The 26,278-nt window shown below is 34.1% G+C and overlaps 4 non-coding genes and 1 pseudogene across 4 annotated transcripts; 1 reads left to right on the top strand and 4 right to left on the bottom strand.

The window, feature by feature from the left end:
- Nucleotides 1-5,815: 5,815 nt before the first annotated feature.
- On the bottom strand, nucleotides 5,816-5,889 carry TRNAV-AAC (transfer RNA valine (anticodon AAC)). Its single transcript has one exon. It is a non-coding gene; the product is annotated as a tRNA-Val (tRNA).
- A 241-nt stretch (nucleotides 5,890-6,130) lies between these two features.
- TRNAV-AAC (transfer RNA valine (anticodon AAC)) lies at nucleotides 6,131-6,204 on the bottom strand. Its single transcript has one exon. It is a non-coding gene; the product is annotated as a tRNA-Val (tRNA).
- An 84-nt stretch (nucleotides 6,205-6,288) lies between these two features.
- TRNAV-AAC (transfer RNA valine (anticodon AAC)) lies at nucleotides 6,289-6,362 on the bottom strand. Its single transcript has one exon. It is a non-coding gene; the product is annotated as a tRNA-Val (tRNA).
- Nucleotides 6,363-6,446: 84 nt separating this feature from the next.
- On the bottom strand, nucleotides 6,447-6,520 carry TRNAV-AAC (transfer RNA valine (anticodon AAC)). Its single transcript has one exon. It is a non-coding gene; the product is annotated as a tRNA-Val (tRNA).
- A 3,700-nt stretch (nucleotides 6,521-10,220) lies between these two features.
- Nucleotides 10,221-23,837, top strand: LOC105764012 (transcriptional repressor ILP1-like; annotated as a pseudogene).
- The last annotated feature ends 2,441 nt before the right edge of the window (nucleotides 23,838-26,278 follow it).

Below are 26,278 nucleotides of genomic sequence, written 5' to 3' on the forward strand. Positions count from 1 at the left end.
CAACAATATCACCACGAACAATAATATCAAGAACAAAATGATATTGAACATTAATGTGCTTTGTTCTATCATGAAACATTTGATCTTTTGTAAGGAAGATGACACTTTGACTGTCACAAAATACTATATTGATTTGAAGGTCTTCATTGAGTTCACTAAAGAGTCTCTTCAACCAAATGGCTTCTTTACAAGCCTCAGTAATCGCCATGTACTCAGCTTCAGTGGTAGACAAAGCGACTGTAGTTTACAAAGTGGCTTTCCAATTGATTGCACAACCTCTAATTGTAAAGACATAACCTGTGAGATCTTCTTCTATCAAGGTCTCTAGCAAAATTAGGATCAACATACCCAATGACTTCATCTCTAATTCTTCCAAACTGTAAGCAAACATCAGTAATACCTCGTAAGTTTATTAAAATCCACTGAACTACTTTTCAGTTTTTTTACTGGGATTCGCCATGTATCTGCTAATTGCACTAGCTGCATATGATAAATCTGGAGGTGAACAAACCATAGCATACTTGAGAGATCCCACTACACTAGAATATGAAACATGTGACACGTACTCAATCTCATCATCTGATTGTGAAGACAAAGCCGATGAAAGTCTGAAATGGGTTGCTAAAGGAGTACTAATAGGCTTAGCACTCTGTATATTGAACCTGCAAAGAACTTTCTCAATGTACCCCTTCTGACTTAGGTACAATTTACTTGTTTTTCTATCTCTGAGAATCTCCATACCAAGTATTTTCTTTACTGGTCCTAAATCTTTCATCTCAAATTCTTTACTAAGTTGGGCTTTGAACTTTCTTATCTCTCATTTATCTTTCGCTGCTATCAATATGTCATCAACATAGAGGAGTAGATACACAAAAGAACCATCATTGTTTTTCTTAAAGTAAATACAACTGTAAAAGCTACTTCTTTTGAAATCATGAGAAGTCATAAAGGAATCAAACCTTTTGTACCACTGTTTTGGTGACTGTTTCAAACCGTAAAGGGACTTTTTCAGCAAGCAAACATAGTCCTCTTTTTTTTGAGACTGTAGAACCCTCTAGTTGTTGCATGTAAATATCTTCCTCAAGTTTTCCATGCAAAAATACAATTTTTACATCTAATTGCTCAAGCTCCAAATCATGCATGGTCACAATACCAAGCAAAGCTCGAATCGAACTATACTTCACAACTGGGGAGAACACATCTGTAAAGTCCACTCTTGGAATTTGACTATAACCATTTGCAACAAGCCTTACTTTTTATCTGGGTTTTTCAACTCCTAGAGTCCCTTCTTTCTTTTTAAACACCCATTTACAACGAACATCCTTTTTGCCTTTAAGAAGTTTCACAAGATCCTATGTTATGTTTTTATGGAGTGATTCTATCTTCTCTTGCATAGCAAACATCCACTTTTCAGAGTCTTCATAGCTAACAGTCATGGCTCTTTGTTTGCATCTATATCTTCAGCCACATTTAAAGCATAAGCAACTAGATCAACCTCAACATACTTCTTTGGAGGTTTAATCTCTCTTCTAGTTATGTTTTTGGCGATAGAGTATTGTGGTGAAAAAGCAACTCTATTCTAAATTTCTATATTGGCTTGAGAAGTCGACTGTTGTAGATTCTGGATTAACCTGATGCTCCACCTGCTTTTGCTGTTCTTTATTGGAAGATCTTTAAGAGCTAAGTTAGGTAGCATAACATTTCCATCAAAAAACAACATCTCTACTAATCACAAATTTTTCTATTTTTAGGACACCATAACTTATACCCTTTTACACCAAATTTATAACCAAGAAAAACACATTTCATGGATCTCGGTTCCAATTTTTCATTATCAACATGAGCATACGTAGGACATCCAAATATCTTTAAATCAGAATAATTAGCACGATTACTAGACCATACCTCTTTTGGATTTTTTCTTAATGATAATAGAAAACATGCAGTAGAGGCTGCTTCGACCCAAAAGGACTTTGGTAAATTAACATTCGACAACATACATTGAACTTTATCCATGATCGTTCTGTTCATTCGTTCTACAACGCCGTTTTGTTGTGCAATATGACAAACTGTTAAGTGTCTCACGATCCTTTTTGACTTGTATAGTTCATTAAACTCATCAGAACAGAACTCTAAGCCATTGTCTGTGCGGAGATGAATCAAACTCTCTTTTGCTACCCAAAAATACAGCACTCAGAAAACTTCAGTTTGTAAATTCTTTGCCCTTCAAGAAGTCCACTTTTACTCAATTTTGCCATGCCATTCTCACTTATATGCCTTAGGCGCATATGCCAAAGTCTAGTAATATCATCATCTGACAAGAAAGAGGAAGCGACAACTACATCACCAATAATAGTAGAACCTTGCAAAACATATAACTTGGCAGCCTTTCTCTGCACTTTCATCACTACGAGGGAACCTTTAGAAATCTTCAAAATCCCACTTTCAGCTATATATTTGTACCCTTTCGAATCAAGAGTACTCAATGAAATTAAATTTCTCTTCAATTCTGGAACATGTCGCACATCACTAAGTGTTCTGACAACTTCGTCAAACATCTTAACTTTAATCGTTCCAACACATGTGATTTTACACAAAGCATTATTTCCTATCAAAACAACACCTTCAGACACTGTTTCGTAAGTTATAAACTAATCCCGATTGGGACTCATGTAGAAGGTGCAACTCAAATCAAGGATCCACTCCTCGCTCACTTTAGAATTGTTGACAAAAATGACTAGAAATTCACCATCGCTGTAGTTTTTTACAACATCAGCTTCATTAGATTTTTCTGGTTGTTTTCCCTTTTAATTTGCAACCTCACTTTTGATCTTGTTTTGTAGTTTATAGCACTCAGATTTAATGTGTACCTCTGTTTGAAGACTTCGATCTACCCTTAGATTTACCACAAGGATTTCGTTCCTATGTCCTTCTACGATCATCATCAGCATTCCGATCTTATCTCTCACGAATAATGAGACCCTTTCCTTGAGAGTCGAGTTTAACCACAAGATGCTTCATCTTATCATACGAGGTCAAAGAATCATAAACCTCATCAACTGTGAGAGACTTGATGCTATATAAAATCGTGTCTCTAAAGGCTGAATAAGATAGGGGTAACAAAAAAAGTAGAATCAACCCTAGAGCGTCCTTATCATACTGAACCTCCATGACCTCCAAGTTTGAGAGAATTTCTTTAACACTATTAAGTGTTCGTGCACAGACGCACCTTCCTCCAAACGATGAGCATGAAGATGTTGCTTCATATGCAACTTGTTGGTTGGAATTTCTGACATGCATATTTGTTCCAGCCTCTTCCATAATGCAGTGGCAGTCTTCTTCTTCATTACATCCTGCAAAATTTCATTAGACAAATACAGATGTAACTGTGTTAATGCCTTTCGATCTTTACGCCTCTTTTCTTCCTCTGTCAATGTCGAAGGCATCTTATCTATCCCTAGTAGGATATCCTCTAAGTCCATCTATGCAAGAACTGTCTGCATCTTCATTTGCCACAATGCGAATCTAGTGTTGCAGTCCAATAGCGAAATTTCATACTTCAAAGACGCCATTACCGTGATTGAAATGAACCCAGAAGCTTTGATATGAATTTGTGAAAAAATAGAATGTCGATAATGACAATATATTACAAATAAAATAGAAAGAAAAATAAAGAACATACAGATTTTATGTGGAAACCCTTTTGGGAAAAAAACCACGGGCGGAGGAAAAGATAATTCACTATGTCGAATTCGAACGATTACAAAAGGAGTATACTATGTCTATTTATAGATTTGTAAAACCATATTCTAATAGAATGAGTGTAGTAAGGTTAAAACACCTTATTCTAATCAATATCAAATAGATGAAGTGTAATAAGTTTGAAAACCTTATTCTAAAATAAAATAAAAGAAGTGTAGTTTTATATGAATTTACTTTTATTTTATTTTACCACTATATTTTATTTTAACAAGGATTCGAGTCACTCAATTCTAATGAGCAAGATATATAAGTTGTGGTGAGTATATGGAAAATATTTAGTACATCAATGAAGATCATGTCACTTAAGGAAATATATTTTGGAGATTGGATTGGATCAAATCATCTCATCTAATCACTTGGATCGTGGATATTGGATTGGATTGAAACTCTAATTCCATATTTATGTTACTTGTTATTATATTGTATCCAACTTATCTTATTGATGTTTTAGTGGGATTGTGATCAATCTTCTTATGTTAGCAAGTCTCGAAAAAATCTATTTAATGGAGAAACTTGTATAAGTTAACGTATGAAATAATTAAGCACTTATTATGTTCTTGTGAGGGACTAAATTGCATGAGTGCATTTTTAGAGTAAAACCCTTTGTGCTGTGGTTTACTTTCTGAATTCACAAGAATGAACTTAGTGGTAAGAGTATCGAGTTTTCAAGGTACAAAAGTGAGAAAAATTGTCACGGGGTGTGATAAGTTAGGATCACTTATTGCAATTGTTAAAGAAAGTGAATATTTCTTACTGAGTTAGGCTTCACAGAAATAGGGAAATTGAACTGCATAAACAATTCTTGTGTGCTCTATTTGTTTATCTGTTTTCCATAACAGTGGTGAAGGAAAGCCCACTCTTTTGCCACTCCTTCACTCTGATAGTTTGTTTGCTAGCAACCATTAAAGGTAACATTTTTAATTGCTTGTTTATATTCTTTTGTTATCATCGTCTCAATAGGAAAAATGTGAGGATTGAGTACCTATTCAATTTTCAAATTTGTGTTGATAGAGATACTGTAGTAAAGATGGGAAATCATGCCCCGATAAAAAGATTTAGGGTGGGTGTGGATGGATGGTGCGTTTATATGCGGTCAGTGTGAAAACAACGGCAGCAGTGAAATTAGATATTATAGCGATATTGTAGCGTGAGACAAAAAGTAAGCTAAACGCACCGTACTGCACCCCTATCGCCCATCCAAACCTACCTTTAAGCAAATAAAAAATGGTTGGACTGCCTGTTGCGAAGCATGGGAATCTAACTATTTCACATGAAATGGAGCTTGAACTATTTTTTTTAAGAATTCAAAGCACGTCTTAACCAAAATCGTATCTCTTTGATGGCTTATTCAATAAGAGTAAGCTATGCAATTCATCATAAACAATATGATGAAATCACAATTTTAGTTTAAATAACTTGTTGAGAGCAACCTTCAAATACTACATGGATTATAAATATTTTTTGTTGTTTGTTTGTTTGCATCATACTAAATTAAACGTCGAGCATCATAATCTGCTATATAACTTCACCAAATTTGGCATTAAAAAAACAAAGGCTTTTCCTAGCTTCTTTGTCTCTAAACAATGTCCCTCTTTCCATTGAACAATAAACTCCATGCCTACTTATTACAGTTGTGCCTTGAAACAAACTTCCTCTTAGCCATGAAACAGGCACAAGCAATCTCTTGAAAAAATCCCAAAATTGTTGAATTCTCTCTACATTGATCTTATTCGGTAATTTTATCAGTTATAAAATTTTCTTATATCGTATAATTATTGCCTAAACAAATTATTAATTGGTCATAAAATAAGAAATTGTACAAATACAACACGGATAAACCAATGGTTAGAACCTACTTTCAAAAGGTAGGACTGACAACAGGAGTTGATATCGGTTGTGAGCCAATTATTAAGTTAAATATTTTTTAATACATTAATTAAAAATTAAGATTATTATAGTGTAGTGGTTAGAACCCTGTCACGCGGACGACAATGGTTCGATCTCCAGCAGCAGCGTAAGGTAATTTTTGGTTTTTTTATAAATTTAAAAGCAATGGCTTCGCCCGGACTCGAACCGGAGACCTTCAGTGTGTTAGACTGACGTGATAACCAACTACACCACGAAACCAGAGTCAATAGATTTTGACATTTAACTTTAATCAAAAAAATAAAATGTGCAGACACTAAAAGACTAAAAATATGTTTAAAGAAATGGCTTCGCCGGACTCGAACCGGAGACCTTCAGTGTGTTAGATTGACGTGATAACCAACTACACCACGAAACCAGAGTCGATGCCTTTTGACATTTAATTTTAGTCAAAAAACTAAAATGTGCAGAAACTAAAAGACTAAAAATATGTTTAAAACAATGGCTTCGCCCGGACTCGAACCGGAGACCTTCAGTGTGTTAGACTGACGTGATAACCAACTACACCACGAAACCAGAGTCGATGCCTTTTGACATTTAATTTTAGTCAAAAAACTAAAATGTGCAGAAACTAAAAGACTAAAAACATGTTTAAAACAATGGCTTCGCCCGGACTCGAACCGGAGACCTTCAGTGTGTTAGACTGACGTGATAATCAACTACACCACGAAACCACGCTCACTAGCTTTTGACATTTATTTTAGTCAAAAAACTAAAATGTGCAGAAACTAAAAAGACTAAAAATATGTTTGAAGCAATGGCTTCGCCCGGACTCGAACCGGAGACCTTCAGTGTGTTAGACTGACGTGATAACCAACTACACCACGAAACCACATCGATAAACGTCTCAAATTTTTCTTTATATCTCTATTTTTGTTTAGCCTAAAAAGTAAAATGTGCAGAAACCCAAATTTTAGATATTATCAGGATAAATTTGAGAGGATCTTGTATTCTATAAGAATTTTAATCATATTAGAAGTAACTACGTATTTACGTATTTAAAAATAACATATAATTAATACATAAATTATGTACAATTTTAAAATTAAAAATATTAAATTATGAGTAAATCAAACTTTAAACACATCATATTAAAAATATTAAATGAATACAATTGTTTATCATGTTATCATCAATTTTAAGATGGTATCGAGTTAATTTGTAACACAAACTCAATAAACATCATTATTAAAGTGTGCATAATAAAATTAAAATTATTAAAAATCAAAATAAGGTTTTGGTTAAGGGTAAATTTGAAATTTTATCAATGTAATTTGCTTGGGTTCAAATCCCACTATATCCATAAGTTTTATTTTTTTAATTAAAAGATTCAAATACCCTTAAATAATATAATTTATTTTAAATACGAAAAGATAGTTCAATAATTTTTCTAATCGAGTTGGTTTTGTTGGCTTGTGGCACCAATTTAGTCAGAATTTGAATAATAATATAAATATATAATTGATGTAGATAATGAAGTCTCGCATAATAAAATTAAAATGCATAAAAAATTTTAGTTGAATGGTAATTTTAAAGTTTCCTATTATAATTGACATTAGATCAAAACACACTATATGCATATTTATTATTATTGTTTTAATTAAAAAAACTAAAATACACTAAAATAATTAATTTTGAATAAAAAAATATTATTGTAATTTTTCGATATTAGGAATTTTATTAATAGACTATATTATAACAACTCCATGTCAATACTAGACTTGTTCATGGACTGGGCCGCAAAGGTCCACTCGAAAAGAAGGGGTTAGGTAAAAATATAGGCCCGAAAAATGAGTTTAGATAAAAAATAAGACCCGTTTTCTAAACGGGTTGGGCCTCGAATAAGCTTTTTTGGCCCGGTCTTGACTAGGCCTGAATTTGTAGAAAAAAATACTGCTGCTATTTTTTTACTATTTTTTTTGCTTTTTTTTATTGTTTTGTTAATATTTCGTTATTATATTGCTATTATTTTGTTGTTATTGTTTGGATATTGTATAACTTTTGTTTTATTATTAATTTTGCTACAATTTTAGAGGTATTTGTTTGCTGAGTTGCACTTATCTCAGTGTTATTTAAGTATATATATTTTTTATTTTTTTCCATTTATTGAGAAATATTTATTTTAATATTTTTAGTGTATTTAATGTATTATACTTTTATATAAAAATAATAATATAAAAAATTTTAATATGGGTGGGCCGGACCGGGTCGAGCTCAAATTTTAGTATTTTTATTCGGGCTGAGCTTGGGCAAAATTTTAGACCCATTGTTCGAGCGGGCCTGAGCCTAGAAAACAAGTCTAGTTTTTTTACTTGGTCCAACCCGAACCCGTCCTGGCTTAACCTATATATGAACAATTCTAGTCAATACCTCTTTATATAGAAGTAGTGTCTAGGGGCTTTTATTCTCTGACACATGGATAGGTTATTTTCCCCTCTATTAATTGGTATCATCACAAGTACTCTTTTTATTGTCTTCTAAGGCTCCATTTGGATTTACAACTACCATCAGTGATATGGAATCTTAAAGCATATGCCTTTTCACTGTACCATTTTTGTTGTTTGGATTATTAATGGTGAGGTGCATCTCCACCATCTCACCACACTGTCTCCTCAATTTTCAACTGGAGTGAACTAGAGCAGTGGGTGAACTGGGCAACCAGTGGAAGGGGTAATCCCCTTTTTGCCCCTACAATCCTTTTAAAAAAATTATATATGTTTTATTAATCAATATAAATATAATTTTTAACCATTTCTTAATATAAATACAATTTTAATATTTTTTTAATTATTTTAATTTATAATATATTATTTAATATAAATATAATTTCAATCATTTTGAATTTTTTTAAAAGTATTCTTATTTTAATCTAGTCTTCTTAATAATTATTTTATACTTTCACCTTACTTTCATCACTACGATTGAATTTAAAAATTTCTATTATATATCATTTCTAATCTAATGTACTTAATAGTCATTTTCTATTTTTACCTCACCGCTATAATTGCGTTTGAATCCAAACACGCACTCCACCATTGTTTCTAATCTTACTGTTACAATATCCAATCTCATCACTAGAGTAACTAATTTCACCATCACCATTATTTTTAATCTCATTGGAAATAAACACACCGTCCATCCAAATTAAGTGTAAGTGGGGCTAGAAAACGCTTTCCTATACACATCAAGAGTTTCTCTTAAGGCGGTGGAGACATACCGAACTTCTCATGAGGCGGTGGAAACTCCCTCAAACATGGGAAGTTTTAGGTTTCTCTACTGACACCTTGCAAAGTTTGATCTCTTGTATTAATATATTTTGTTCAATTTCCCTTTTCTCTGTTTTCTCCCATTTTGAGATACTTTCTTGGTAGTACCTTGTTCTAGCTTGCTTTGTTTAACAAGTTGTATGCTTCTTTGCAATTGATTAATTACTTTACTAGGTTCAGTTATTTTTTGTGATAATATGTAATGTGAAATATCAATTTGTTTTTATTTTACCTTTCTCCATACCTCTCTTCAGTTTTCCTTTTTAGGATTTTGTTTTTATTTTGTGGTTTTTACAATTGATTAATTGTTTTATTAGGTTCAATTATTTTTATAATAATTTCTTATGGGTAGTGTCAATTTCTTCTTATTTTACCTTTCTCCATGTCTCTTTATTGCTTTAATTCTTTGATAATGGACGTCACATGATGATCAGAAACATTTTCATTGTTTCAATGTTTAGTTTGTGGTAAATAGTATTGAAAGGGTTCTTTTCTGAATTGTACTTTAAAATTGTAATTAATCTACTCATTTTCTTCTTTTTTATTTCCTTCTTTCTATTCTTTTTGTGTTCTAGGAGCAAATGTCCGACTTCTTATTAAATCATAACTGACTTTTTAAATTTTCGATGCATCTTACAATTGAAACTAAGTTTAAGTTATAATAAAAAAATTGGTTAAATATTGTAGAAGTATGTTTTGTATTTTGACCAAAAGAGTGTGTGATGTCACGACGAGAAGAAGTTCTTCGTCTCGACGTCACGGTGATCAAACGCCATGTCATGACTTGGCAATGTGCTCCTCAATTTTATCATTTTTCTTCTCTCAGTTAAACTCTGTTTTAGTTTCCAACTTAAACTCTAATTAACCTAGGGATATTCTAGTAATAAATGTTACGAATTTCAGCCTATAAATAGGCCTTAGTTATTCTAGGTTTTTCATAACAAAAAATATTAAGATTGAGAGAATTCTATTCTTTAAGTTTGAAGGGATTTACTTTTGGGGCATCTGGTTTTTCTTTTCATTCTCTCCATCTCTTGTACTCTTTTTCTATTTAGTGAAATCTTCTTTTTCCCGAGGTTTTTTATCCTCATTTGAGGAGTTTTTTCACGTAAAATTTGTGTGTTCAATCTTTTCGATTTTCTACTTTATTTACTTGTTTGTTGCATAAATGGGTTAATTCTCTACAAACTAGTATTAGAACTAGTTCGATTTTCGCATCCAATCCGTTTAAGATGGAAGCAACAAGGTTCGATATTGAGAAGTTTGATGGAATCACAAATTTCAGTCTTTGGCAAGTTCAACAACAATACTGGTTCAGAACGGTCTGGAAAAGGTCGTTACAGGAAAGAAACTCGCAAATATGGATCAGTCAGAACGGGAAGAGCTTGATGAGAAAGCTCTATCTGCTATTCAACTATGCCTCACGAATAATGTGTTGCAGGAGATTCTGATGGAGAAAATGTTTATGTTGTGGAGGAAACTAGAAGCCTTATATATGAGAAAATCTCTGGCCAACAAGTTAGTGTTAAAACAACATCTCTAAACATTCAAAATGTCCGAAGGTGAGTCCATTAAATCTCATTTAGTGAGTTTGTTATCCTTCTAAATGATTTAGAGAACCTTGAAATAGATATTAAGAATGAGGATCAGACTATGTTGTTGTTGTGTTTTTTGCCTTCTTTTTATAGAACGTTCAGGGGAACTCTAATTTATGAGAGAGATAATCTCTCGTTCGAATACATGAAGAGAAATCTACTCAGTAAGGATAAACTCAATAATGAGTTAGGCCTAAATAAGAAATCAAATGTGGCCTAATTTAATGTGGACTACAATTCAAAAAGTTAGATAAAAGCGGGTTTAGGGCAAGATCAAAATCCAGAAACCGAGACAAAAATGTGGCTATTGCAAGAAGATAGGCCACATTAAGTCAGAATGTTGCTAATGCTAGTGTAGTCGAAAACAGAGGTGATGATTTCTTGTTGGTGTTGATAAGGGAAAACTCCAAACTTACTTCCGAATGGATCTTAGACTCAGGATGCTCCCATCACATGTGTCCTAATAGGGACTGGTTCTCTACGTATAGTTCAGTTGAAGGTGGAGTTGTGCTAATGGGGAATAATTCTCCATGTAAGATAACCGGAATAGGAACAGTACAAATTAGGATGCATGATAGAATTATTCAGACCCTGTTAGATGTCAGGTATGTACTTCACTTTATGAAAAATCTCATCTCATTGGGAAATTTAAACTCTAACGGTTGTAGGATTGTTATTGAGTCAAATGACTTAAAAATTTCTCGTAGATCTCTTGTTGTGATGAGAGGACAGAAAAGGGCAACTTATACGTTCTGCAAGAGTCAATGGTAACTGGTGCGATTGCAATTACTGAAGAGGAGCTGAAAATGTTGCCATGTCGCGACGAAGACCACTATGACGTCACGATAATGCAACATGATTTTTCCTCCATAGATTTCGATTCAACCAAACATTGGCACATGCAACTCGATCATATAAGTGAGAGAGGTATGACAACATTGTGTAAACAAGGTTTTTTTTAAGACACTGGAGTTGGTAAGTTAGGTTTCTGCGAGCACTGTACTTACGAGAAGCAGACACGGGTAAGTTTTGATTTAGCAATGTATAGAACAAAAGAGACTCTCGACTATATTCATTATAATTTCTGGGGTTCAACTCCTGACATCTCAAAAGGAGGTAATAAATATTTCCTAACTTTTATTGATGACCACTCCAGGAAAGTTTGAGTTTATTTTTTGAAACAGGAAAACAAAGTTTTCAAAATCTTCAAGAAAATGAAAAATGTTGCTAGAGAAATAGACCGAAAAGTCTGTGAAGCGGTTGAGAACGGATAATGGTCTCGAGTTTTGTTCATTAGAGTTTAATGATTATCGTAAACGAGAATGGATAGAGAGACATTGCACTGTTGTAAGTACTCCACAATAGAATGGAGTTACTAAAAGGATGAACAGAACCTTACTCGAAAAGGTTCGTTGTATACTTTCAAATGCAGGGTTAGAGAAGGAATTTTGGGCTAAACCTGTCATTTTGGCAAGCTATTTAATGAATCGATCTCTTTATTGAGCATTGAACAGTAAAGTCCCAGATGATATATGGTCAGGTAATCCTCCAAATTATTCTAACCTCAGAATTTTTGGTTATCCTGCTTATGCTAAAGTTAGCTAGGGAAAGCTCAAACCAAGGGCCGTAAAGTGCATCTTTTTGGGTTACTCTGCTGGTACGAAAGTTTCAAATTGCAGTGTCCCAAAACCAAAAAAAACTATTGTTAGTAAAGATGTTACGTTTGATGAATCTACTATATTTCGGTTAGAAAATGGGTCACATATAATTAAAGACACAACATATTAGAGTGTCTCAAGCAAGATGGAGTCGACAGAAGAAATAGGGGTGACGTCACAATGACACAAAAAGCCACATCGCAATGTCATGACGAACAAGGTTGTTGTCCCGATGGACAAACACACGACGTCGCAAAAGATGCAACTAATTAAAAATTGCGAAGTTGAAGCTGTTCCGGATCAGTTTGGGACTTCATCCGACTCTTAGGTACCCTTACCATATCAATTAACTAATTACAAATTGGCTAGTGACAGGAAAATGCGAGAAATTCAACCACCATAGAAATACTATGAAGGAAACCTAGTAGCATACGCTCTAAGTGTTGCAAAGAGCATTGATTCAACTGACCTTTCTGTTGGAAAAAAAACCAATTTGAAAACGGTTTACTTGCACAACGAAAAAATAAAATTTTGAAAATCGACGCGATTTGTGATTTTTATAGCAATGAATCTTAACTGAATTATACTTGTGTTTTCAACTTAGAAGACGTTTGTTGTTCTCGACTTTAATCCAAACGATTTTCGTCACTATTCTCGTACCACGAGCTGCTTCAAGTGTGGGCTCGAACCAATTGAATCGAAACACAGAACTAGAAAAAGTTATTTCGTTTTAGGGTGAAAACAAAAATTCTATCTTCTTTAATAGAAACAGATAAAATTGTTATTTTGAAAAATATGTTTATAAGTTGAGAATAAATTCTTTCTATTTTTCGGCAGAATAATAATCTCTCAAAGTTGTGTAAATAGCTCTACCGGTGCCATCTATTTATAGGAAAAGAAGGTAGAACCATTGTAGAGTTGTAGAAGTTTATTTCCACAAAAAAAATCCTAGTTTAAATAAGATATATGGGGCGACAACCGTCCCATCTCCTTACATGAGGGGTTTTGGGTCTTTCTCACATCGAGCCCAATACGAGTACTTCTAGGCCTTTTTGACCCAATAATTTGTAATATGATCCAACCTGATTCAATTTTTCTTTTTTTCAAAATAAAATTTAATATTTACATATTAAATAATTTTCTCATCCTAGTTTTACCCTAGTAAAATTTTTGACAATTTTACCCCCGGTAAAATTTTGATGATTTTAATCCTGGTAAAATTTCAAGAAAATTCATTCAATATGTCACAACTCAACAGGTTCACTATGACCGAATGGTTTATTTTCATTTTCGAGCTTCAAAATAGTCCAAAAATATAAACTCATTCTTCCATCGTTTTATAAGTAATTCTATATAGGATTGCAAATTTTCATTTTCATTTTCATTTTTGAAAACCTACATTCATTTCCAAATAATTCAATTTCTCCATTTTGAAAAAAATCATAATCATTTTTGAATGTTTTCCATTTCTCTTTTTCTATTCATTCTGTTCAATTTTATTCAAACATGCAATTCATTTCTAGTTTCAACGAGCTAGTAGAGGGATCGATTAGACATATGTAGTTGAGGCTCGAATGATTTATAATTAGGTTCTGACTTTTCGCCTATTATTTATAAACTTATATAGTTACAAATTCATTCCACTATAGTATCGTGATTAAGTTCTCCCAAACAACATACCATTACCAAAGCAACTACTCAATGCTTGTCCAATGACCTTGTCATAAATGTGTTACCCTCATAGGATATCCTTGATCTCTTTGGGATAATATTCGTTCTCTCAATATGATCCTATTTTATCTTGTGGTAATCATTACATCTTTCTTCATGAAAATTCAATCACTATCAAATAGTAATAGAGTCATCCATCGCAGAAACGGACGACCTGTGGCCATGTTTACTTTTCATCAACTATGTAATGCCAGTGAAAGGATATCATTTACCCATGTTTTGGGTTATGACTTCCACTATTGTGAATGATGATACATACTACAGAATTCGTACACCTAATGCACCAAATTTTGATTCCTTATCTATTTGAACTCAAACTTTTACTTACATCAAAGTGTACAAGTCACACATACATAATGTAACACCCCTAACCCATATCCATCGTCGAAACAGGGTTACGGAGCATTACCAAAATTTACAAATCAAATACAAATAATTCATATAATTTAATATTCATATCAGAAGTCGATCATATCCAATCATATTGTCCCTTATATGAGCTCTCGAGATCCAAAATGTACATTAAAAACAAGTCAGGACTAAACCGGGTACTCAGAAAATTTTTCGCATAACTTCTAAATTTCTTTTTCTAGGTGCAGGGGACACACACCCGTGTGGCCAGGCTATGTGGCTCACACGATCAAGAGACACGCCTGTGTCTCATGCCACGTGGACATTCGAAATAGGGGCACACGGTCGTGTCTCAGCCTGTGTCCAATTTAGGGTGATTACTGACTTGGCTCATACGGCCAAGCCACATGCTCGTGTGCTAGGCTGTGTGGATATTTTAAGCATTCTGTTTCTCAATTTTTAAGATGCAGGGGACACATGGCCAGATCACACGCCCGTGTGCTAGGCCGTGTGTCACACACGGCTGAGACACATGCCCGTGTCTCTGCCCGTATGGACGAAAATAGGCCAATTCTAATACCACTTTTCTCACCCAATTTGTCTTCCACCTACATCAACACTTCGACACTTTCACCAACCAATACAAGACATTTAAATCAAGTCAAAACCAATTTTAACACATATCATACCACCCCATATGTCTAAGTTTTCTATCTTACTTAATTGATCATATAAACCTATATGCATATTTCTCTAATCATATATTATCTCAAACCATACATTATTATACTCATAAATTATTCATTATTCAACCATATTAAACAAAACAAACATATTAAGCCACACATACATATACATATAAAAATATGTCCAACTCAAGCCATTCCAATGGCTATTTACATCAAAATATTTTTAAGCCAACATTGGCTAAATTACCCTATACATGCCATTATAACGAAAATTAGTTTTCTATATATAGTGAAATGGGCCGATGGATAGTGTGGCGTAGCCCTGACTAGCTTCCAACCTTTACGATCTTTAGAGTACTATAAGATAGGGAAAAATAAAACAGAGTAAGCATTTAATGCTTAGTAAATTCGTATAACGGGAAATTAACTTACCATACATTTGTATTCAAGGTAAGCATACATAGTACAACCAAAGCAATTTGGCTAATAACCTAAACACATAATCTCACCAAATATGTTAGTCATGTGTTTTACATGATTACCAAGAATCATATATGAGCTCGTCAAATATCAAATTCCATGTTCACAATTTCCACTTCTTGTGTTCATATATCAATTCCATGTATATCATACATATACGGGCAATGATTCATTTCCAAATCTTGTTTTCTCATGTCAAGATTTGGCCTGTTGAATTATTTAAAATATCGATAGATACACGGATAGTACACACGAAGTACACAAATATGACATCCGTCAATTCATATTCAGGAATGCTCATACATGTACATAAATGGAAAGCTCATGTGAGCCATGAAACGGAAAGCTCCGGAGAGCCATTAACGGGAAGCTCATACGAGCCAATATTAGTAAGTCCTAAGAGCCATTAATCGGGAAGCTCATAAGATCTAGTTATTGAGAAGCTCCGAAGAGCCATATTTTGGGATGCTCATAAGAGCTGCGGTGTGTCCACAACACATGCAGGATCATAACCAATCGGGATGCTCTCAAGAGCTATTAACAGGAAGCTCGTAAGAACCATATAACGGGAAGCTCGTGAGAGCCAAATATCGAGATGCTCATGAGAGCTATTATCGGGATGCTCTTGCGAGCTGCAATGTGTCCGCAACACATGCAGGATCACAACCAATTCGGGAACCCTGTATCCATCGAATTTTATTTATTCAAACGGGACTTAATACTTTTCGGTCATCGTCAGATATGCGATTAATTTCATATACATGGTAATAATACAATAACATACATATAATTCAATTAACACATATAAATTCTCAATTTATTTACACGAACTTACCTCGATAAGTGTTCGTGTATGCAAAATCTACTAATCCGACACTTTTTCTTTTCCTCGATCTAACTCCGTATTTGGTCTATCCAGATATATATGAATGAATTTAAAATTAATTTAATAAAATTCAAATTCAATTCAATCCAATTCACATCTTAGGAAAAATCACCGTTTGCCTCTATACTTTTAATTAATTTCGATTTCATCCTTAGGCTCGGAAAATGAAATTCATGCAATTTAATCCTTATTCCAAGCCTAACCGATTTTCATGTATAACAATAGCAACCCATGTATTTCATAAAATTTAGAATTTTTTCATGAATTTTACATCTTTTCAATTTAGTCCCTGAATCATAATTTCATCAAAATTTCCTTTACAAAAGTTGTTTATCTATCAACAACCTTTCAATTTCTACCATAAAACTTCATAATTCATGCATGCTCATTAATGGAAAAACCCTATTACTTTGGTAACTTTACAAATTAATCCCCGAGATAGCTAGATTAAGCTATTACGATCCCGGAAATATAAAAATTACTAAAAACGGGACAAGATTACTTACCCAATTAAGCCAAATAAGTTTGCTATCTTCAAGCTCTTCTAACTAGGGTTTACCTGTATTTAATTTGGGGAAAGATGATATAAAATGATGATATTTCTTATTTAATTAAAATATCATCTTTTATTATTTCATCTTTCCAATTTAATCATTTTCTTTATTTAATTTTTCATTGATGACTAAGCATACTTATCTACTAACTCCTCTAAATGGTTTATTTACCATATAAAGACCTCCAATTTTGAATTCCATAGTTATTTGATACTTATAGCTAATAGAATTCAACTTTTTCATTTTATACAATTTAGTCCTTCCCATCTAATTAAACATGTAATCAGTAAAATTTTCTTAACGAAATTTCCATACGAGATTCCTATCATGATACAGACCATGTAATAATATTAAAATAAAATTTTCCTTCCGGACTCATATTTGTGTTCTTGAAACTACTGTTTCGATTTCACTGAAAACGGGTTGTTACACATAGTTGTCATCCACTTAGGATTTAGGTATGCCACACTATGAATGTCACAAGTGAATAAGTCCATAAATAGATTCATGATCTATTTTGTTTGAGTTTTATCCGATGTCTTGTCAGTCTAGTCAGTTACATCTATGTCTCTATCTTTTAAGAGTCATCCGCTCCGATGCCTAAGATAAGACATCTCCCCAATTGGACTTGATAGACGACATATTAGTCTTTCAATCGATTTGCTAATTTTTTATTAGACTAAAGACATGTTTAGGTTCGTCTACTAATAGAATTTATCTTTTCGTACTACGATTTGACCACGTAATACAACTTAGTATTAGTTAAAAATTTAGATAACCAATGAGCAACATTTGCTTCCATTTTATTTTGCGTGCAAAAACCATTTGAGAAAAATAATACAAATTATATTAATCGTAGTCAATGAAAATTTATATTAAACAATCTGTAAGAAAAAATTACAAATGTATATTGACGAAAATACTACACTTAGGGCACTAAATCCAACACTTTTATGCTATTCGAAAGTAGTTTAGGCCTCTGAATTTGGAAAATGGCTCTTTGCTATGGAAGAAGAGATGGAATCATTTTAAAAGAATGAGACTTGATAGTTAGTTAAACCACCTATCGGTAAGAAAATAGTTGGTTACAAATGGGTGTTTAAGAAGAAGGGTTCGGGTTCAAACGACATTCGGTACAAGGCAAGATTGATCGCCAAGGGCTACAGTCAAGTGGAGGGAGTTGATTTCCATGATGTTTTCTCTCCCGTTATGAAATATATGTCCATTCGGGAGCTTTTAGCTCTTGTTGCATCAAACAATTTTGAGTTAAAGCAGTTAGATGTGAAGATTGATTTCCTTCATGGTGATCTTGAGTAGGACATATACATGCAACAACTAGAAGGCTTCAGAATTGAATGTAAGAAAGATCATGTTTGCCTTTTTTAAAAATTATTATACGATCTAAAACAGTCTCCTCGGCAGTGGTATAAAATGTTTGACTCATTCATGTTAAGTATTGGTTTTTCACGAAGTAAGTATGACAGTTGTGTATATTTACAATGTTTTGGTGATGGTTCATTCATATATTTTTTACTTTATGTTGATGATATGTTAATTGTGGCTACGGATCCATCTGAAACTGAACGACTTAAAACCATGCTTAACTATAAGCTTGAGATGAATAATTTAGGTGCAGCAAAGAAAATTTTGGGGATGGAAATCTCAAGAGATAGACATATCAGGATAGTGTTTTTTTTCGCAACAAAGGTATAACAAGAAGATCCTTGAGCTATTTGAGATGCAAGACTCAAAATTGGTAAGTACTCCCTTAGCTATACACTTTAAACTTTCAGTTTCTGATTCTCCCCAAAATAAAGAAGAAAAAAGGTACATGTCAAAAGTATCTTACTCGAGGCAGTCAAAAGTTTGATGTATGCAATGGTATGCACTCGTCCCGACCAGGTAGGTTACACTAGCATGCAGTTAAGTGGATATTCAAATATTTACGAGGTACTTCTAACATGTGCTTAGAGTTCGGAAGAAGCCAAAAGGGTTTACTTGGATATGTTGATTCAAATTGTGTAGGAGACTTAGATCAAAGGAGGTTTCTCACATGTTATCTATTTGCTTTCGAAAATTGTGCCATTAGCTGGAAAGCTAGATTTCAAGCTACAATGGCCTTATCGACTACTGAAGTAGAATACATGGCAATCACTGAAGCTGTAAAAGAAGCAATTTGGTTAAGAGGTCTGTTTAGTGAACTAGTTAATGAGAAAGGGAAAATTGTCGTATATTGTGATAGTCAAAGTGTCATACATCTCACCAAAGACCAGGTACATCATGAAATTGTTATCACTTTGTTTGAGAGGTGATCATTCAAGGGGATGTTCGGATTCATAAAATTGGTACAGAACACAATCCAGTCGACATGTTGAGAAAAATTCTTCCAGTTTCAAAGTTCAAACATTGCTTGGACTTGGTAAGTATTAAAAAAAATCAAACTACGCCCATAATAAGGCTTGGTAAATGAGTTAAGTCAAATACAAGTCAAGGTAAGGATTTGTAGAAGTATGCATCGCATTTTGACCAAAACAGTGTGTGACATCACGATGAGAAGTTCTTCACAACGAGAAGAAGTTATTCGTCCCGATGAGAAGTTGATGTCATGACGAGAAGAAATCCCTTGCCTTGACAACGTGATCATCCCTCGTCCCGATGACCAAACACCACATCACCACGTGGCGACATACTCCTCAAGTTTCTCAATTTTCTTCTCTTGATTAAACTCTATTTTAGTTTCTCACTTAAAGTTTGATTAACTTAAAGATATTCTAGTCATAAATGCTACTAATTTTAGCATATAAATAGACCTTAGTTACTCCAGGTTTTACATAAAGAAAATATTAAGATTGAGAGAATTCTTTTCTTTGAGTTTGAAGGGATTTTCTATTGGGGCTTCAATTTTTTCTTTTGATTCTCTCCATCTCTTGTAAACTTTTTTTCTATTTAGTGAAATCTCCTTTTGCTCGTGGTTATTTGTCCTCATTTGAGGAGTTTTTTCACGTAAAATTTATATGTTCGATCTTTTCAATTTTCTACTTTATTTACTTATTTGTTGTATAAACGAGTTAATTCCCTACAATATCATTCCAATTTGTTAATTTTTATTCTTTTGTTTAATGAAAACTTTTTTTTCAGTTCCTTTTATTCTTCAATTTATTTGGCACTCATTCTTTTTACGTGAGTTATCTCGGTTTAGGTAATGCACATTAAGTGTCAGATTAATGCTTATATGAATTTCAGATAACTCAAGATATTTCATTTCATTTTATTTTATTCTTTTAGATGATATGTTTATGTTTTTCCTTTTAGTATATTTTTCAATGTCTTAGTTTTTAATTTCAATATCTACTTTTTTCTTTTCCATATTCCATTGATCTTTTTTACTCCTTATTTCCATAGTTTATTAGAAGTCTAATTTAAGAGGAGTCTTTGAGTATTTCTAGGATCTATAGATGTCCATGTAGCTTTGAGTTCCTCTCTATTACATCGCATTAAAGCATAATTTTAGCATCTATATATTAGATTCACTCATGAATGCATTAATATTAATGTATGTTTGTCGAGTGAATAAATTGTTTTCACTTCATTAGAATTACTATTGATGTGTTCCCTATTGTTGTTTTATTGAGTATAATTGGGTCTTTTCCAATAAGTTTCAGTTTGTTTGTCTATGTGACTGAATATTTTCTCTATAAAATTACATGTATTCAACCATGAGTTACCAATTACTTAGTGACATCAGTCCGGCCCATGATCACTTCTAAAATTCCAACGCATTGTCATTTATTTCCTTTATTCATGTATTTTTGTTCTTCCCTTTAAAAGTGATTTTTTTCATAGTGCCTTTGAAGCTTTAGACATAGGGGAAAAAACCATTTAATTCTATTTCTATACCGTGTTATAGAAATTTTCATTAACCATTAGCAGCAGTACTAGAGCCAAAAACTTCCATCATTGTGGTCTTGACATTGACAACGATGACAACAATAATGATAATAAAAAAACAACCCCACCACTAACACTGCCACTGCCACTGCCACCACAAAACCCTCATCTTCAAAACCCACCATGAAGAAACCTCCAAAACTCCTCAGTTTTTCTTATGATGAAAATGAAGAAGAAATAACCAAATTATCTTCAAATAGAAACAGAGATAAAAAAAGAAAAAAAAATCACTCATTTTTCCAAACCCTCATCTGCCTACAAGATTACATTCATGAAAGACCGCAAAAGCTCTTCCTCTTTACATTCCAATGTACAATCCTAAGTCGATGCTTACGCAAAAGAAGCATTACTTGAGCTCTAAAAAAACACGTACACCCTTACTACCCCTTCTTCACGGGCTTTCTTCATGTCATCTGAGCCTAAAATTGTTCTCAAAGACCTTCTCAAACCCCAATCCCAGAATTTGAACTCCCATAAAGAGAATGTCCCCCAACATAAACTTGATAAAGACAAAGCATGGTCTAGGTTGGCAACGATATCGATTGGTAAAGAAGTAGATATAGATTCTTTGGTCTTTCCTAGCCAGACAACTATTGATTCTATCAAGGTAAAGAAGGATTGGGATCGAAAGTCTTTTGTAAGGCTTGCTCCTGATTATATATCATTGGATAGTAGGAGTAATCGTGGTGGTAATGATGAGGAGGAACCAGAGTTCTGAGGGCGGTTGTTCGGTAAAAGTGGAAAAAGAGGGTGTGTTTAATATTGTTGATGAGAGAGCAATTGGTGTAGTTTCAAGGAAATAGAAGATTCATGATGAGGAAAATGATGATGATGAGGAGAAGTTGTGGGAAGAAGAGCAATTCCAGAAAGGACTGGGGAAGAGTTGGATGACGCTTCAAGTCGAGTTGTAATTAGTAGTAATACCATTGTAGGAGTTGTTGTGGTTCTTAATATGCCTCAAGAACACCATAAAAGGCTTGGGTATTCAAAAATGGCTTAATATGGTTTGTTGATTCCAAGTGTGCCACCTACTCCATTTTCAACCATTATTGGAGCAACTGGGCTTCTCAAGGTTTAGATGTTGCATTGATATCTCAACAAGCTGAGATTGCTAAAAAAGATTTGCAAAAGAATTTGAGGAGGCCTAAGGTATCCCTATGTTCTCTACTTGTCTTTATGGATTATGAAATAGAAACCAAAGTGATTTAATTTGGCCTTTTTACAAAAATAACCCAAAAAATTGATTAATTATGCAAATGACCCATTTTTCTAATTAAACATGTAAATGACCTAAAATCTATAATGAAAGTTGGTGGAGCCAAAGAGTTTGTCACCACCAACATGCCATGTCAGTAACCGGGATAAAAAATTCATTTTTTTGTAGAGTCATGTAGAATGGCGTCACCTGTATAAATACTAGGAAAATATTGTTATTTTTGAAAAATTGGGGGGCTTTAAAAATATTCCTTTTTTCGTGGAGCCAAATAATTTGACACCACTAGTTTTCAATGCCAACGTCTCTATTTTTAATGCCAGTGTCCTTTTTTTTGTTTTTTATTGTTAGTGTCTTTTTGGTGGAGCCATTCTAAATGACGCCACCAGTGCATTTCCAGTGTTTTTTTAATTTAAAATTTTTAAAAAATAATATTTTATTTTGTGGAGTCATTCTAAATGGCGCCACCACTTTATTAAAAAATGATATTTTATTTTGGTAGAGCCATTCTTTATGGCTCCACCACCTTGGTTGTCCTACATATATAGATATATTGAAGCATTTTTGTAATAGATGAACTAGAAGAGAAGAAAAAAAAAAAGAAATTGTTGTGTTTAGTAGGAGAGCTAAAAAAATTTTTGAAGATAAATAACGTAGTGTTTTAGGTGTACGTTCTTTTTTTATGGTGAAATTGTAGAAGGTCTTGTTAGTTGTGTACGCTCAAAATTCTTTATGGCTCCAACACCTTGGTTGTCCTACATATATAGATATATTGAAGCATTTTTGTAATAGATGAACTAGAAGAGAAGAAAAAAAAAAGAAATTGTTGTGTTTAGTAGGAGAGCTCAAAAATTTGTTGAAGATAAATAACGAAGTGTTTTAGGTGTATGTTCTTTTTTTATGGTGAAATTGTAGAAGGTCTTGTTAGTTGTGTACTTCAAGGTCTGCAGAGAGTAGGGTTGCGATTTAATAAAACTGTGAAGTTGGAAGAAATGAAAAGGAAGATCAATGCAAAGATAGCTATCCATTGTGGAAAGGTGTTGTCCAGATTATTTTACAAGTTTTCAATCTCTACAGATCCATTGAAATTTTGTGAGATGCAACTATTAGATGATGATGACTTGGGCACTATGATGGAAATATAGTAGTCGACTGGGAATGAGAACCCCCAACTAGTTGAGTTATTTGTTGAGTTAGCGGACTTAGAGCCTATTGAGAATGTTAGTCCAATAAGTCAACATCATGGATTTAACTTTGATCTTAATGTTGAATGGAAAATTTAGTTAGAATGTGGAGGGACACAGCATATGCTTGAAAATCCAAGTTATGCTGAGAATTTGTGTAACAACCCTACACCGAGTCCCAGTCTACAAATACATCCGAAGGTTATAGGCACCGAGGAAGACGTTGGAGAAGGGACCAATAATGGTGAAGATTTTTATTAGGATGTTGAAGATTTTAGTGACACAGATATTGATGAGCTTCTGGACGATATCGATGATGAAGTCCTAAAGGAGGTTGAAGATGCTCACAACCCTTCATTCAGTAACTCGAATTGTGGCATTGTTTTACGAAATGACCCTGGAGGTGGCATGTTGAGCATAGCTTCAAATGCAACGCATTCATCTGATGCAATGCATACACCCAAGTTCCCTGAGTACACTAATATAATACCTGCTCACAAATTGAGGTCAAATTTGCAGCTGGAAGAGTTATTCGTTGCCCATGATTTGAGAACAAGGCAGACTGTGTGTTTTCCATCAAACAGTACAACATGAAGGTGTTGAATGATTACAAGGTTGTCAAGTCTACACCGATATTATATGTTGGGGAATGTTGAAGAGACGACGATGGGTGTAGCTGGTGGGTTCAGGTTGCATTTATGCAGAGGACTCAATAGTGGCAAATACAAAAATTAGAAGGGAGTCATACATGCATTGTCGCACATATGACTCAAGACAACCAGAAATTGGATACCCAAAGTATCTGCAACTACATCATGCCACTAGTGAAAGATAGCCCAACCATTCCTATGTCGACATTGATTGCGGACATGCAAGCCCGATTCAGTACAGAGTGTCGTACAGGAAAGCATGGTGGGCGAAACAAATGGCCATGCAACAATTGTACGGCGAATGGGATGAGTCATGCAATAAACTTCAGGGTTGGATTTCAACGATGGTAGAGTATGTCCCAAGAACTATCATGGACTTGCAAACGTTGCCTTATAAAGACCTAAATAGACAGTTGGAATTGGGGAAAAGAGTTTTTCTTCGATTTTTCTGGATTTTTTATTCATGTCTTAGGGTCTTCTCCCACTACAAATCTCTAGTGCAGGTTGATGGAATGTGACTTTATGGAAAATACACTTATATACTTCTTATTGTAGTTGCAAAAGACGGTAATGAAATGTACTATAGATCACTTTCGCTATCGTGGAGTCAAAGAACTCTGAATCGTGGGCATTTTTCATGTAGAACTTGCGGAGGCATGTTGTTAGGCAAGACAATATTTGCATTGTCTCCGACAGATCAAAGGGTCTTGTTGTTGCGATTCAGCAATCCAAGGTTCCGTGGAGGTCTGTCTACTTTATTCGCCACATCGCTGTTAACTTCCACAATGAGTACAAGAACAAAGACTGGCGCAAATGAATCGTAAACATGGGTAAAAATATCATATTTAAAGTTGTATCTGTAAATATCTCAAGTCCATTTACTAAAAGGGATGGTAATGTGTTTTATCAGAATACATACTTAGGGTACGAGCTAGAACCACATCAATTTGGACATAAGCTATCGAGATTGGAGACTGATATAGCGGTGTCCGATCTTTCTCTTAGATAGTGGTTGGGTAGAATGGAGCTGTGGCAATAGGTTCAATATTTGGATGCGGGGTACCAATATGGTTATATGACGACCAACTTTGTTGAGGCCATTAATTTCGTCTTGAGGCGTACATGTCACTTGCCAATTTTAGCGATTTTTTAGCCACGTTTTATAGGCTGGCAACCTTGATGTCAAAAATGGGGTTGAGACAAGCAAAATAGTTCGAGGTAGGAGACCCGCACGTCGAAGATGTTAGGAATTCCATGAAAAGAAAGCTTAGAGGGTGAGGTCCATGAATGCAAAACTATATTCCTGGAACTTGGAAATTTTTTGAGTGACAGAGTACATCAGTCGTTAGCCGGGGATCTCGCCATGGTCCTACGAAGTTGATATCCGAAACACTATGGTACCCACGTGCGCATGTAGTTGCAGTGTGTACTACTTTCAATTTGAATGTCAAACAATATATCGATGATGTGTACACGCTTGAATGTACATTGCCTATTTAAGGTAACGAGTTCTCCATATTAAGGGATGTATCAACATGGGAAGTGCAACTGCCTATGTTCGAGATGTTGCCAAATAGGTCACTACGTAGGAAAGTCAAAGTTTGACCAACAACGACGAGGATTCAAAATGACATGGACATCCGAGAAGAGGTCGGTCCAAAGTGTTGGACCATATGTAGAACAGTCGGCCACAATTGGAGCAAGTGTCCCCATGAAACGTTTATACTGGCCAATCTTCACGGTCTGGACGAAATTAAATGTTGTACCCGATGTTTGCATTTTATGGTCTTATAGAAATGAAGTTTGTATTGTTTAGTGTTAAGCTTTTATTTAAAATTAACTTATGCAACTTTTAATACTTTAAAAGATATTTTAAGTTATACAAAAAAGACTAAGGAGGAGTGATACGATAATAGGAAAAGAAGGTGTGAACGAAAATAAGAATAAGAAAAAGAGAATAAGAAAAAGTGGTTATTTTATATAGTGGTGCGCAAATGTGGTGAATGGTGGTGCTGTAGTGCAGAGGGGTAAAAATGTATGAGATGTGTGGCGGCAATGTGGAGGTCCAGTAGTGGTTTGCTTGACAAGGTAGTGGTGGACGAGAGGATGAAAAATGCAAAGGTGATTAATGGATAAAACAAAAGAAAGAAAAAAATAGAGAGAAAGGGAGGAGCTAGAGAGAGGGACGGCAATAGAGGGGGAGTGTGATGAGAAAATTGGTTCAATAGTGAATTAGGTTGTCTAGGTACAATGAACCACTTCATATGGCAAAGATATAGAAAAAAAAAGGCATGTAGAGAAAACAATGGAGTAAAAAGGGGATCATGTGGGAGTAAATATGGTATGTTGACTTGAAAAGATGGGAAATAATCTCCCTTAAGCATG

This window comes from Gossypium raimondii, chromosome 7 (genome assembly GCF_025698545.1).
Source record: "Gossypium raimondii isolate GPD5lz chromosome 7, ASM2569854v1, whole genome shotgun sequence".
Taxonomy (NCBI): Eukaryota; Viridiplantae; Streptophyta; class Magnoliopsida; order Malvales; family Malvaceae; genus Gossypium; species Gossypium raimondii.